Source organism: Varanus komodoensis, unplaced genomic scaffold (genome assembly GCF_004798865.1).
Source record: "Varanus komodoensis strain SLA01 unplaced genomic scaffold, ASM479886v1 scaffold77, whole genome shotgun sequence".
Lineage (NCBI taxonomy): Eukaryota > Metazoa > Chordata > Lepidosauria > Squamata > Varanidae > Varanus > Varanus komodoensis.
The window spans coordinates 811,519-826,621 of record NW_025336442.1 but is presented as its reverse complement, the minus strand read 5'-3'; the positions used below and the strand labels follow the sequence as shown (position 1 = coordinate 826,621).

At 56.8% G+C, this 15,103-nt stretch overlaps 1 protein-coding gene across 1 annotated transcript in view; it reads right to left on the bottom strand.

The window, feature by feature from the left end:
* OLFM1 (olfactomedin 1) overlaps positions 1-15,103 on the bottom strand; it is a 39,716-nt gene that overhangs the window by 21,003 nt on the left and 3,610 nt on the right. The gene's annotated exons all lie outside the window — the stretch shown is intronic.

Here is a 15,103-nt window from a genome sequence, read left to right as displayed (position 1 = left end):
CGCGCCCTCGCCGCGTCCGGAGCCGGCCGCCCCGACGCTCGGCCGCAGGCAGCCGGGCCCTGGCGGGAGCGCTGGACGCGGCGAGCTGCAGGGCGCCGCCGCGCCCGCACATGCCCAGCCCCGCGGGAGCGCGCGCGCGGTCGGCCGGCTCCGGACGCGGCGAGGGCGCGAATGCGAAGCACCGCGCGGCGGAGGGAGGAGCCGGCGCGCCGGTGCCCACGGAGCGCATGCTGATGTCAAAACGGGCGGATTCCTGGCCTGATTTATTGCAGCCCCCGCGCCGCCCCAGCCGCTCCGGCGGCTTCCCTCTGCCGCCCCCTGGCGGCACGACGGAAGGTCGACAGGCAAGCGGAGGGGGCGGCAGGCTTGGGGCCGGGGCGAGGCAGTGGGGAGGGAGAGAAGGAAGGAAGCGAGGCGAGAAGGGAGCCCGAGGCGAGGCGAGGCGAGGCGCAGAGGAGGAGGAGGCGAGACAAAGAGGCAAGGCGTGTGCGAGCGGGGAGGGGGCAGAGAGGGACAGAGAAAAGCGCGCACACACGTGCGAACGCACACATGCAGGCAGATCGAGCATTCTCCCCCCTGCATTTTGCCCGGAGCTGCCAGCTGGACTTCCGCAAATGCCAGCACTTGAGCGAGAGAGCAAGGGGCTTCCCGCGTGGCGCGGCACCCTCCCCAGACCCGTTCGTTCAGCGAAGCTGCCGCGATCCGCACACACCAGACCGATCCAGAAGGGGCCGTGCCTCCGTGGCGTCGCTGCTTTCCCTGCGGCCCGCTGCGTGGGGGGGGGGGGTGCCCATCCTGGACGTGGCGGCGGTCAAGGGTCCTCGCTCCCCGCCCCTGCGGCGTCTCCACCTTGGCAGCCGAAGCGTTTCTCCCCGCGAGCGCTGCCACTGCCCTGAGGATCGCCGCAGAGTCCCACGGGCCACCTTCACCAGCTGCGGAGGGTTCCCCCCAGTGAATGTGGAGCCCACGGTGGCCAAAAACCCTGCATGCGATACCTTTCGTGGCCTCCCAGGTGTGCCGAAGCCTTTGGCCGCCTGTGCTGCCAGCGGCTAGCAGGGCCGGCCCTCTGGGCACTGCCCCTTTTGCAAACGGTCCCGACAGCACGGGGTGTCAAGCGTCAGCTCGCGGAGGCCAGAGCTCCGCATCTCGGAGGCCCCACCTGGCCCCCCTGCCATCCAGGGGCACTGGCTGAAAGAACGGTCCCCGGGCCCTGGGGACCCCAGGCCCCCTGGCGCGGCTGGCCTGCCTGTTCCTCGCCTCCTGCCGACCCCCACTGGAATCTTTCCACATGATTCTTTTTGGAAATCCAGTGCTTTCCTCTTCCTTCCCTTTCAAGACACAGGGGTGTTCTTAGGGGACTGTGTCCTTCAAGGAAGGAGACTTTAGTCCTGAAGCTCTCTGTGTGATCTTTCTGTCCCAGAGGTCTGAGTCCCGGATCTGTTCCATGCCTGGCACCACCCTGGCTGATGCTGTGAATGAGGACGTGCCTTGCACGGCGGGGAATCAGCCCCTCCTCAATGCACTGACCCCCCCGCTCCTTCCTTCTGTCCTCTCCTCAAAATGGTCTCCAGTTTTGAAACCTCAGTCATGACCCTTAAAAGTTCTGCACATCTGCCATGAAGCCCAGGCACATGGTTGCTGCAGTCCTGATCTGTCCCTCTGCGCATGAAACAGACTCGGACCTCTTCGGAGCAGGGAACCATTTTTTCCCTTTATGGGACCCTGTAAAGCACCGTGGTCATGGGTGGGCCAATATCACAGCTCCCAACTCACAGGACTGGGGCAGACTGGTGGGGGGCAGGCTGTGACCCCTGGGCAAGAGCTCCTGCCAAGGGAAGAGTGTGCTCCCCTCCCCAAGCATTCTTGGGATCAGAGGATTATTCTGCAGAGAAAAGGAACCGGTCGGCTTCTATTCAGGGTCCATCAGGCCCCTTGGACGCATCATCTTCCACTTGGGCCCCCCAGGGTCCCTCAAGGCCTTTTCCGTAATTGTACCCACGTTGGGTGGCTTTTTTCTTGCCCACCCCCTTGAGAGGGCTTCACCCTTAAAGCTGCCCAAGAAATACTGATTGGCAGAGATTGGGGGGGGGGCTGCTTTTCTGGGCAGTTGCTGCACAGAGCCCAGCGGGGCTTATTGCTGCCTTTAGGGCTGCAACCCACAGTGGGGGCTTTGGTGCTGGGGGGCCCTTTGGCAAGAGGTCACCGGTTGCCTGCTTGGCCAGTGGAAAGCCCGGGAGCAAGCTGGCCGTGGCCTCTCCAGCTCCGTGTCCTCGCCACTGCCCGTCTGGGCAGAGCGAGAGGCAGGAGACCAACTCTGGTCTTCGCAGGCGCAGGGCACCGGCGCTTTCCGCAGACAAAGGGCCGCAGAGCGGAGGGCGCCGTCCGCGCGGCACAAGCGGCGCCCCGGGGATGCGGAGCAGGCGCTGGACTCTGGCGCCACCTTCCAGCGGAGGCGGGCACTGCAGGCTGCCCTTGGAAGGCGGCGAGGGGCGGGAGAAGAGACGGGGGTGCCGCAGAGCGGGGGCCCAGCGGCCTGCGCACAGCCATTCACGAGCCCCAGGGGCGCCCCTCCGCCAGAATCCCCCCTTTCAGCGGGGGCACTCTGCCTGCACAGAGCCTTCTCCGAGAGGCGTGCCCGATTTAGTCCATCATACGAATATCCCACCTCTTTTCCTGCAAGGCCCCCCAGGGGGATGACAGAACCCTCCTCCTCTCCGTGTTATCCTCAGCACAACCCTGCAAGGTAGGCCAGGCCAGGCATCCCTGTGGGCACAAAGTCACCCAGGGGCCACATGTTCAAGGGAGCCTGGAACTGGGTCTCCCGAGTCCTGGCCAGGTGCGCTCACCAGCTCCTTCCAGGACCAGGTGAAGATCTTTGATGCTCTCAGAAATTTAAAGTGCTTCCTCGGTGAGAACTCCGTTTTAGACCTTGGCGCAGCTGCATTTTCCTTCCCATTTTCATTCATGATGGGCTGTTACATGCTGCCCTTGTTTTTATCCTCTACTGCTAATTATACTTTTTTAAAACCATGTGCTACTTTAATTCTATTATAATTGTATGCTTAAAGACCCTTCTACAGTACTCCACAAACTTGCTATTAGGCACTCTAAGAATGTGATGCAGCAGCAGAAAAAGAAACTGTGCATGACGCAACCTTGCAATGATTTCAGGTGAGCTGCTCCTGCTTAGCCTCCGACATGATCTGTAACATGGGAATACGGAACTATTTTATAGGGTTGTTGAAAGGATTACAGCACCACACTGCTGGTAAAAGCCATGAATGCTCTAGAACAGGGTCCAGAGTGAAGACTAGCATCACACCTCTTAATAGCCACCTTGGCCTGGAGTGTCAAAAGCATGGTTTACCCTCTCACAAGTCAGGGTGGCATATCAGCATGACTGGAGCCCAGGGGAAATCATTAAAAAACAGGAGGGAAATGTGATCTGTCTATTCAGAGAAGGAAGCTGCTTTGGCTGTTGGGCAGTCTAGAAATTAAACAAACGAACGATCTGCAAATTACAAAAGTCTTAGGAGGACACCCGCTGCCCTAAAATGGCCTGGGAGGACCAAAAGCTCGCGATGGTTAGGATCAGGTGCGAGCTGGAACAGAAAAGCCGAAAACGAGCATGCATGGGTGGAACGGAGTGCCCTGGTGGAGCACCAGGATGGAATGGGAGGGTTCCTATTAGGAGGCGAGGATGCACCGCAAAATGCTGCTTTGGGTCCCGGGCCTGGTATCCTTTCAGACAACCGATAACATCAGGGTCCAACTTTTGCTCACTGAGGATTGGTGTTTGGCCCTGTTGCAATGCATGTAAAATAGCATGATCTGCCGTGCCCACCAATCTGTGCGGAGCTCCTGTTCGCTCTGGCCCCTGATTGGCTGGGCTAATCCAGATGCTCCATCCAGGGTGGTGGGAGGAATGCATAAAAGGGGGGGGGGCGTCATGCTAGGTAGAATTTTTAAAGGAGCAAATTTCAGCACAGGTGTTCTGGTCACTGGTGCAGTTTTCCTGGAATTGCTGTTTATATCCCCCAAATGAAATTGGACACTGGAGAGGATTCAGGGCAGCTTCAGGGCCAAAAGAAACCATGGCGATGCGTTGTGTAGCCAGTGCCTGGTCACACAGAGGTCAGCCAGACACCTGACCAAGAGCTACAGGTAGACCTGAGTCTACAGCAGCAACTGGCACCTGGAGACCTGGCGCCTCAGCTCCTGGAGCCGTGTGAAGATACCACACCCAGCACAGCAACCACAGGCAGCCTCGGCTTTACCTGTGGACCTGCCCCTTCCCCCTGAAAGCTGCCCAGGCTGCAAGCGCTCACCGCACTGGGCCAAGCAGGCCTTCCGTCCCCCTCTCCCGGCTACCCCACCAATCTGCTTCACTGCACAGCCCCGTTGGGGTCTAGTAGTCTCTGGGAAGGAGAAAAAGGCCTTCCTCTCCACGAGGGATGGGTGGGTTCTGCAAAATCCATCCCATCAGGGTATTGCAGACCATAGGACAACTTTTGCTCATGGACAGATTTTTAAAGCAGTGCACGAACATTTCATTTTGCTTAGTAAATGCATTGGCATTAATGCATAGAATCCTAGAATAGCGGTGTTGGACGGGGCCTGAGGGCCACCGGGTCCAGGACTCCAAGTTGAACCAGCCCTCTCAGAGGGCTGCCCAGCTGCATCCTGGATGCCTCCAGCGTGGGAGAGCCTGCCACCTCCCCAGGCCGTGGGTTCCACTGCCTACGGCTCTAACAGTCATGAATGTTTTCCTGATATCTAGCCGGAACCTGGCTGCCTGTAACTGGAGCCCATTAGTCTGTGTCCTGCACTCTGGGATCATTGGGAAGAGATCCTGTCCTTCCTCTTTGTGACAGCCTTTCCGGTCCTTGCAGAGTGCCATCCCACCTCCCCTCAGGCTTCATTTCTTGAGGCCACACATGCCCAGTTCTTCCCATCTCTCCTCATAGGGCTTGGTTTCCAGTCCCCAGATCATTCTTGTTGCCCCCCTCAGAACCCTCCTGCCCTGTCAGCATCTTTCTCCCACTGTGGTGCTCAGAACTGGACTGAGCAGTCCAGATGAGGCCTGAGCAGTGCTGAGCCAAGGGGAGCTAGTTTTCTTAGTGGCCCTAATGGGAATTTGCACAAATCCAACCCATGAAGCAAAAGCAAAAGCAACCTCCCCAAACCCCGCCAGACAGAAGGACCACTGAAAAGATGCAATTCAGAACAAGCTGGTCCACTGAGGAATTTGCAGGCTGCGCTCGCAGGCGTCCAGTCTCATTCCATCTTGCACACTGCTCTCCTCTCTTTCCTGAATGGGTCCAGATATTGCCAGCTTTCCTCATTTGGGGGTGGGGGCTGCCACTGCCCCTTGCTCTGTCCCGCTGCACTGCATTTGTTTGGCTCTGCTGCTGTTTCTCTGAGGACCGCTGAAGGGAAAGGAAGATGCTGCGGTGCTTTCCAAGCTTCATGGGCAACCTAGCAATTTGGATCGGCCTCCTCGCTTGGCAAGGGACGGGGCCACGCACGGACGGTGTTTTCTCAGAGCAGCTGGTCCTGCGTCGGGGGTGGAACACGCCGCGTATGGTGAGCTCACTGCGGGAGGAGCAGTGGCCTTGCCATGCAGCTGGCCTGCCAGAAAAGCCTGCATGGTGCCTCTGTGTGTGTACATACACGTGCAGGAGAGGCCATTTATTTTAAATGGGGGCAGGTGGTTGTATTTTGCAGTGCAAGATGCCTGCTTCAGTTTTGTACTCAAAGATCCATGGGGCTGGACTGCCCCACTGTGATGTGAGCGGACACCCGCGCCTCCTCCACCTGCTTTTTCCACTTCTTCCACAAGCCACCACAACACCAAGCACAGAAAGAAACTTGAGGAGGAGAGATTGCAACTTTTGAACCTTCCCTGCCTATTGGCTGGAGCAAAGCCACTGTCTGTTGCTGGAAGTTAACAATGGCCCAGCAGCGCTGTCTGTCCGGGGAGCCTCACACCATCCCCGTGGGAGATGCTGGCGGAATCTGCAGCAGATCCAGATGAGCTCAGATTTCTGTGGATTCCAGCCTGCAGATTCTCCTGAGTCCCATGGATTTTCCTGATTTGAGGATGCCTGCACAGAGGTGTATGTGAGGGTGTGCCTACCTACACGGACAAAATTTTCATTCAAAAAACAAAGAATTGATTTCCTCAATGGCAGGTTACAGAATGAAAGATGCCAGAAAATCCATGAAATGTGGACAAAAAGTATTTAACTACATCCCTCCCAGGTGCTCTTAACCCCCTTCCACCAGAGCCCTAGGGAAAAAATAGGTGAGTGCTCTGTAGGTGGGCTCCATCAAGGCCCAGCATTTTCTTCTGAGGACTGGAACACCAGGAAGCCCTCCCTGACCTAGACAGATCTGCTTTCCATCTAGACCAGAATTGCCAGCACTGACTGGCAGCAACACCCCTCCCGGGTTTCAGCCAGGAGGGGTTTTCCAAGCTGACCCTAAGGTGCCTCTAGGGATTGAACCAGTGAATTTCTGCATGCAAAGCAGAGATTCTGCTCAGGGGTGGAGCAGAGATTCCCCATCAGCTAATTTATGTTGTGTTTGACTCACTTCAGCTCTTGCCAATAAAAGGCAGCGAGGGAGAAGGTGAGAGAGGGAGATAATTTTCAGCTGTAGGTCTTATTTATTACTGGCGTTATCTGTCCTTGTAATCAGGATTAGCATCCATGGGCAAAGTGATGCAAAACGAATTACCAACTAACTGAATTAGAGATGGGCAAAGGAAGCTGCCTGGACAGCAGAAAGGAGGTGCAACGGCAGGTCATCGAGCGAAGTGCGCTGCTTGGCTTGCCCGTTGCAGAATCAGGATCGGTGCTGATCCGCACATCTCTTGGCACAGGCCTTCCTGGCAAAGGGGCTGGGGACAGAACAGAAACATAGGAACTGAGCGAGTCAGAAGGGGTCTCCCGGGCCATCTAGTCTGACCCCCGGCTCCAGATGGCTCCACTCACGACATGCACACCATGTGCACGTCCAGCCTATCCCTGAACACCCGCACCGATGGGGCCTCAACGACCTCTCGTGGGAGCCCATTCCACACCCTCGGGGACCTAACTGCAAAAAATACTTCCAGGCATCTAAATAGAGGGCTTTGTTCCCAGGTAGAGCTGTTGGAGAGATCTGAGGTGGATCCAATGACTTCAGGTTTCTCAGAATGTCATCTGGAGTCTGAGCTATGCAGACCCTTTTTATTTTTACTTTCCAGAATTTTGCACAAATATAGTCATATGAAGATTGCTGGAAAATAATGTATATGCCATTAAAACAAACCTCTGATCTCTCTTTAGCTTCTGCCATGAAGCAGCTTTTGGGGAGTGTTTGTGTCCGTTTTGCTCCTTGATTGCACGCCGAGCTAAGAAATCTCACATACCAATGAATGCTCTGTAATTTGGTGTGAATGATGCTTTGCAACCAGCAAAAAATAAAAACTGTACCTTCGGTAATGCAGGGCTGCCTTCCATAAGAGGGTGATGGCAAAGCTCTCATCTTGGCAGAGAAAAGCAGCTTGCCCAGGAAACCAAGTCCAGGGCAGAGGTGGGACTGGACCCCCAAACAGAAAGCCACCCTTTGGAACCCAAATGCAGATGATGTTCGAGGTCAGCCTTTACTTCGCAGCATGGCAGCTTCCCCGTCTTTGTTTGTGTTAGCATTAATGTTTTAATTACTAATTTCTTATTAAATAAACAAAAATCAGGAAGGACGAGGAGGCTGGTGAGTGCCAAGAAAAGCACCCATGGGAGTGTTGGGGATCCCCGAGAAAGATCTCTGGCAAGGATCGGCCCAGCCCTTCTCCTGTGATCTCCACGTTTGATGTGTAACCTGAAAGAATGTGTTGCAAGTGTGGATAATTAAGAACCCTTAGCAAGTGCTGTTCAGACTAGTTCACATTCATTACGAGCATAATCTGCACAGCAGTGGACCAGGGAACAGAGATGAAAGGCAGACGCCTCCCATCAGAGGCAAGACCTGAGCTCGGCTGTGGAGCCCTGGGATGGATCAGTCCTCAGTGGCTGTGGGATGACGCTCCACCCTGCCCCGAATGAGGCCCCACCTGGACCCTGCCCCCACTAAGATGCTTCACTGGGGCTGTGCCTCTGGGTCAAGGCCAGGCACAGAGGGGAGTCCCCCTGATGTCCAGGGGAAGTGCTCCGGGGCTGTGCAGTCACCGCCAGGGCTGCCAAAGGCACCCCCTGCTTGAGGGGCAGCCCAGCCAGCGTCGGCTCAAGGAATCGCCAGCGCTGTGGCCCAGGAGCAGCGGGGAGGCCAAACCAGGCTAAACAACTGTGCTCTCATGAAGTATTACCCTTTAAACTATAATAAACTTCAGTGACTGATGTGAGGGAACAGGCACAGAGGCAGAATGACTATTTTGCTCTGTGTTCTCCCCAAAGCAGGACGGGGGAGATCCACATGGGAGATTGGATGAGGCGGGGACCTAGGGGCACAGATTAGAGTCCCCCCCCCCCCAGAAGTTGAGGAGCTCCTCAGGGCACTGGATGTTACAAAGGTGCCGGGTCCTGACAGGTTACACCCAAATACTTCGAGAGTTGGCAGGGGTTCTCTCACGCCCACTGGCCGCCATTTTTGAGGCCTCGTGGAGAACGGGTGAAGTTCCAGAGAACAGGAGGGTGGCATCAGTGGTCCCAATTTTCAAAAAGGGTAGTAGAAGGGACATGGGGTGTTACAGACCAGTTAGCCTTACGTCCATTGTAGGAAAAACAATGGAAAAGCTCGTAACAGAGAGAGATCTAGTGATGCTAGATAGGGAAGGGAGGCTGACAGCCACACAACATGGCTTCCACAAAAACAGGTCCTGCCAGACAAACCTTGTGGAATTCTATGACAAGGTTTCGAGGTGGCTGGATGGAGGGGATGCAGTGGATGTGGTTTTCCTGGATTTCAGCAAGGCCTTTGACAAAGTGCCCCATGATATCCTGGTGGAGAAACTGAGGAGTTTTGGGATACACCAAAGCACTGTCCGTTGGATTAGGGCATAGTTGACTGACCGAAAGCAGAGGGTAACCATTGGTGGGGAATCATCGGGATGGTGGCCAGTGACAAGTGGGGTCCCCCAGGGCTCTGTCCTGGGGCCGATCCTGTTTAATCTTTTCATCAATGACATGGAAGAAGGGGTGAACAGTCTGCTGATCAAAGTCGCAGATGATACTAAAACTGGAGCAGTGGCCACAACTGAGGAGCAGATACTCCAGATCCAAAAGGATCAGGACAGACTATGGAAGTGGGCAGGAGACAACAGGATGGCGTTCAATGTGGATAAGTGCAAGGTCTTGCACTTGGGGCATAGGAATGGGTGTCATAAGTGCAGGTTAGGGGACAAGTGGCTGGAGAGCAGCACTTGTGAAAGGGACCTCGGGGTGCTGGGCGACTGCAGGCTGAACATGAGTTAGCCGTGTGATGCCGTGGTCAAGAGGGCGAACGCCACCCTTGGTTGCATAGCCAGAAGTGTGGCTTCCAGATCGAGAGAGGTATCACTAGCACTCTATGTGACTCTGGTGCGCCCGCAACTGGAGTATTGTGCTCAGTTCTGGGCCCCTCATTGCAGGAAGGATATAGCCAGGTTGGAGTCAGTGCAGCGTAGGGCCACAAGGTTGGTGGCCGGTTTGCAGGGGATGCCGTATGAGGCGAGACTGAGGGAACTGGGTCTCTTCAGCCTGGAGGAGACTCAGAGGGGATATATTGGCGACATACAGATATGTGAGGGGATGTCACACGGAGATGGGTAGAGACCTGTTCTCCCCTGCAGAGGAAGGCAGGACGCGCTCCAACTGAGCAAAGCTCAGGGAGCCAAGGTTCAACTTGGATGCCAGGAAGCACTTCCTGACAGTTAGGACGCCGTGGGAGTGGAATGGGCTTCCCCGGGAGGTGGTTGAGGCCCCATCGGTGAGGGTATTCAAAGATAGGCTGGACATGCATATGGTGGGCATGTCGTGAGTGGAGTCGGCTGGAGCTGGGGATCAGACTAGGTGGCCTGGGGGGAACCCTTCTGATTCGCTCTGTTTCTATGTTTCTGTGATTAAGTGCAAAGGTCCACCTCTGCATCGGGATGGGCACGTGCGCATTGCCTGCAGGTCCGGACCCTCTTTCATGGTGACGCGTTGCCTCTCTTGCTGGGGTGCACGTGTGATTTGTGAGTGGCCACGACGCGTCCTCTTGACACCAGTGGGCATTTGCGAGCTTGCTAGCAAGGCACAAGAAGAGGAGGCTGAAAGGCAGCCCCTGCCCATGTCCCCCCCTCTCTGTCGGCCCTTCTGCTGCATGTGGTCAGCATGGCTGGGCACCTGCTGAGGGCTTACAACCCAGCAGGGCCCATGGACGGGGCCCCCCACAGTGGCTTGGCCTCTCCCATTGTAACTCACTTGCTCACCTGGCTCTTGCTCGGGCACAAACCTGTGGTGGTGCTGGGGGGTGCCCCGTTGCTTGCTCTGGGGCCCTCTGCCTCCTGGGCAAGCACATGGGTGAAGATGAGGGTGAGGCAGGGGAGATGCAGCTGCGGACCGTGGGAGTGAGAAGGGGCTTTGCTCCAGCAGGGCCCCTGCGGCTGCCTGCCAGGCCTTCCAAGGAAGGAGCTGGCACTACGAGCACTCTGGCTTGGCTTGGCTTGGCTTGGCTTGGCTTGGCTTGTGCTGGCCTTCAAAACCTCTGGTTCCCATGAATGAGAACCTCTTCCGAGGGGGTAGCCAAGCTCCTCCCACCATCCCTGCTGAAATGCAACTAGCCTAAAGTAATTTCTGCTCCTGGTGAGGAGACTCTTAAAGACATTCTCACTTCCAGAAGTGCACCATGGCTCAAAATTACTCTCTGAGGAACCCGAATGGCTTAAAAAGAAACCTATAGCAAACCTTTATGCCTAGCATCCCTAACGCTTTAATGGTGAAAAATGGGAATATGTGTGCAATGGAGAATCAGTAGGGTCTAGAAAAGACTTTTAGGGTTTACAGAGAAATACTCAAGACTGACATGAGTTTGTGCTTTTTTGAATCTGAGATGCAGATTCCACAGTGGCTTGGCTTTTTCTGAGTTGCGTGGATGAGGTGGACTTGTGGACCATTTATTATATTTTTTGGGGAGATTTACAAAAATTTGCACTTGCAGTAATGTGCACTGAATGTGCATTGGCATAAGTGTGCATTTGTGATTGCACATCAGCACAAGCGCACTCTTGAACACACTGTGCCTATTAATGCAAATTTCACTTGTGCATTTGCAAATATATCGCCATGTGCCTAAGGAGAACAAAATAATTATGCATCCCTGAATGAACATGCACTGGAATGAAATTAAAATCTGTGAACACTGTTAGACTGGATTGGACAAAACAGGTGCATTTCTGCCTACTAAAGCCGAAACAGTCCGAAATGTTGCAAAAGCCATCGCTCCCTTCCTGAGTCTCCCAGGAGCTGCCGCACTTCAGGGCAGATGGGCAGGCCTGGCTCTGACGGACTTCCATGCCACATGCCTGCAGGCGATCACACCCACCCTGGCTCCGTGCCCTGTCCAAGCCTTGCAAGGAATTCTGGCTCATTCATCTTGCGGGTTGATTGCGCTCGCTGAGCTCCAAAGCTGGGGCTGAGACATCCCAGACCTGGACTCCAGTGCACAGGAGGCCTGAGCAGGAATGGCCGGGACGTGGTGAGATGATCCTGGCCCAGCTCCAGAGCTCTCCCCTTCTCACGCTTCCTCATGAAAGGGGCTGCGACTGAGTATTTCAGATCAGGAGCAGCGGCCTGTCCTCCTCGCTCCACAGCACAGGCTGCTCCACTGCTCCTGCTGTGGAACAGACATCGTTCCGTGAGACCAAGCTCCGGCAGCCGTCAAAAACCAGGCGAAACGTCTCCTGGCTGACAAAGGCGTCCTGTCCCTTGAAGGGTCAGGGCCGCCCTGCTGGGTTTGCTCTCGGAAGGAAGGAGCTGCTGCAAGCAAGAGATGCTCTGAGGCCAGAAACGGAATGGCGAACTTGGCACTGGAAGGAAGCCAGCCCGGGAGTCAGGGGGTGTTTGCGAGGGGTCTGGCGAAGCCCAGACCATTGCCATTCACTGCCCCCCGTCCCCTGCCTAGCCTGGATCTCTCTCCCTGCCAACGTTGGGTTGATCTCCGACTTAATGGCTACGCAGGACGGCCTTTCTGAGGCGATTCCAGCTGGGCGGACAAGGGCCGGGGCGCCCTCCTCACAGGTTGCAAACCCTCCTCAATTCCCCCCCTCTCCACACATGGCTATCGAGTTCGGAAAACGCTTTTCCCCCTAAGCTTAATCACGGCATCTTCAAGTGCTCCTGAGAAAACTTTCCGGCCCGGTGCTTTGGTGCCGTTTTCACAGCTGCTCATGCCACTACAAATTACTTGTAACTGAAGAGGAACTCCTGGTTTCGGAGGATCCGGGGTAGGGTGCAACTCAGTTAAAGAATGTTTTTTATTGGGCATGATTTGGATGGGATATTGATTGCCCCCCATGAAGTGTAACTGAATCCCAGTAATCTTAGGCTTGCCGATTGCAACTGAAAGGCGCAGAGGCGACAGTCGCTGCAGGCAGCTGGTGGGACCCGGCCCCACGTCCGCGCGGAGCCCAGCAGCACGCCTCTGGCCGCGGCCGAGCCCAGGGCGTGCCAGCCCGGCAGAGGAGCGGGAAATCGGGGGCCCTGCACAGCCCCGGCGCAGAAGCCATGTCGGAAAGAGGCCTCGGTGCTGTGACCCGGGAAGCGTCTGTGGCAGAAATCAGGCCGCACTTGGGGCGAACCAAGGAGCAGGCAGGCTGGCAGGGCAGGGCAGGGCAGGGCAGCGCCCTCTCCCGAGAGGCAGCGGGGGTGCAGCCCAGCCTCGGGACGGGTGCAGCCTGTGGCTGCTGGCTCGCCCCCAGCAGGGCCCAGGTCCAGCTCCCCTTGCCCACACTGCGAGCCACTTCCCCTCTGCTTTTCACTCTGGCACAGGGGGAGGTGGCACTCCTTGGGCCCTCTGCCCGCCAGGCAAGCCCGTGGGAGCCAGGGGGCCATGCCGGCCCCCGTGCTGGAGGGCGAGACAAGGCAAGGCGCCCTCCAGTGGGCCCCGACTGTCCTCTCCCCCTGTGCCCGCTCGCTGGCCAGACGGGCAGGCTGGGGCACCTCCTGCTCCTCTCCCCACATTGGGAAGAGCAAGGGGTGGGCCCAAACAGGCTAGCCCCCGGGAGCCCTCTGAGCGGTCTGCTTCTGGCTCCCTCGTGGCACGGGGCCCCTCGGCGGGCTGCAAGACCACGCCCCGCACTGACCCTGAGCTGGAGGGCAGGGGCAAGGGCAAGGGCAAGGGCGGCTGCTGAGCCTGGTGGCGTGCGGAGAGGCTCCCAGCGGGAGGGGCCAGGCCGTCACCTCCAGCCCCTGGGCTGCGCACCACCCAGGCAGGTCCACCAGCATCGGAACAGCGCCAGGAGCCCCACGGCTGGGCAGAACGGAGACTGGCACACGGGCGGCTTGCCGGCTGACCCAAAGGGGGACAAGATCTGATGCGGAGGCTTGGCCCGGCCAGTGCAGAAGCTGCACGCTGCTGCCCGGGTTTCCGCCGGATCCGCTGCTGCCCTTCCTTGGCCCCCCCATCCCTGAGCGAGTGCCAGTGGCTGCACGCTGAGAGTCCACGGTAGCTCGCAAGGCCAAGTGCAGTGGTGCCAAGAGAGTTTCCAGACCTGTGGAGCCACCAAAGACGGTGGCTGGCAGGTCCTCTTTACTTTCCTCCACCACAGGCAGGGAAGCTTTGGCTGCCTCGCCGGTGGAGGCACAGGCAACGAAGAGACACTGCAGATGTTTTAAGCAGCTGGGGACCTTCCTCCACCTCAGGCCTGTTTCCACCAGCAACTGCCACAGCCTGTGCTAACAGTACGGGACGCGACTTCCAACAAGCCCACCAGCAGCGGGTCAGGAGGGGATGCAGACACAGCGAATCCAGCATAGGCCAGCTGCGACGAGCCACAGAAGGTCTGCACATGGCTTCCATTGCACCAAGACCAGCTCCACAGAATCGCCCTGCAGACCCCTGCATCCAGAGGAGCATGCCCACCCTTCGGACACCCTGTCCATGAGGGCCTTGCACGTCCAGGCGAGGGATATTATGACCTTGTTAACTTCATTCCTTTTGTGTTTTGCAGACTGTCAGCTACTCTTTGTTTGCTCATCTGCTCATTATGGGATAGAATGTGGGAGTCTGTTGTCCACGCACAGTCCACAAGTTCACATGAGCACAAGGACACATGCATCTGAATTCCCACAGCAAGAAAAACCAGAGAAAATGAAAGAAGCAAGCATTCCGCAAGTTGCTGGATCTGTGTGATCCATGGATTACTGAAGGGAGGTAATCCTACTTGAGGCTCAGCTTTAATCTGCTCCTCGTTGGAGATACTCACAGGCAGCCTTGTCTGCCTTCAGCCTCAACCGGAGCTCTCTGTGCTGCTGCTTTCTTTCCTTCTTGCCTTCTTGAGAAACCAAACAGAATGTGAACCCTGCCAGAGGTCAGAGCATCACCGCAACAGCAACCTTCTCTACCTTTCAGAGCATCAGAGCTCACCGCTGGAAAGGATCCGCCCTCAGGCAAGGGAGCGAAGCAGCACACATGGCAATCACGCTGCCACAGAGCTCCCGTACCAGCCTGCCGAGCCCGTTTCTCTGGCCCGCCAGAGAGGTTTTTGACTCGCCATGTGCACGTGGGCGCGTGCGCAGCGAGGCAGCGGCTTGCTCGCGTGCAGATCGCTTGGAACTCACGCACCTTTCCGCTGACCCCCTGTTGAAAAAGTTTGAGGACCCCTGGCCTAGCGGGCTCATGGTGTCCCCCGAGGCAGAGTTTGCCACTGCTGTGGGTGGAACGTGGTGTGGCAAGAGCAGGCCGGATTCGCCTGCAGCTGAGCCGCGTTGTTCAACACGGGAGGCTGCCGCATTCTGGGTCAGTCCCAGCGTTCTCCATGCTGGCACCCTCCTGAGGCTCCTTCCGTGCCCTCTCTGCTGCTGCTGCCGCTGCGTGGACAGCATGTGTTCTATCACTGAGCTATGGCACTTTCTGTAAAATTAAAATAAGTTTATAGTCCTCA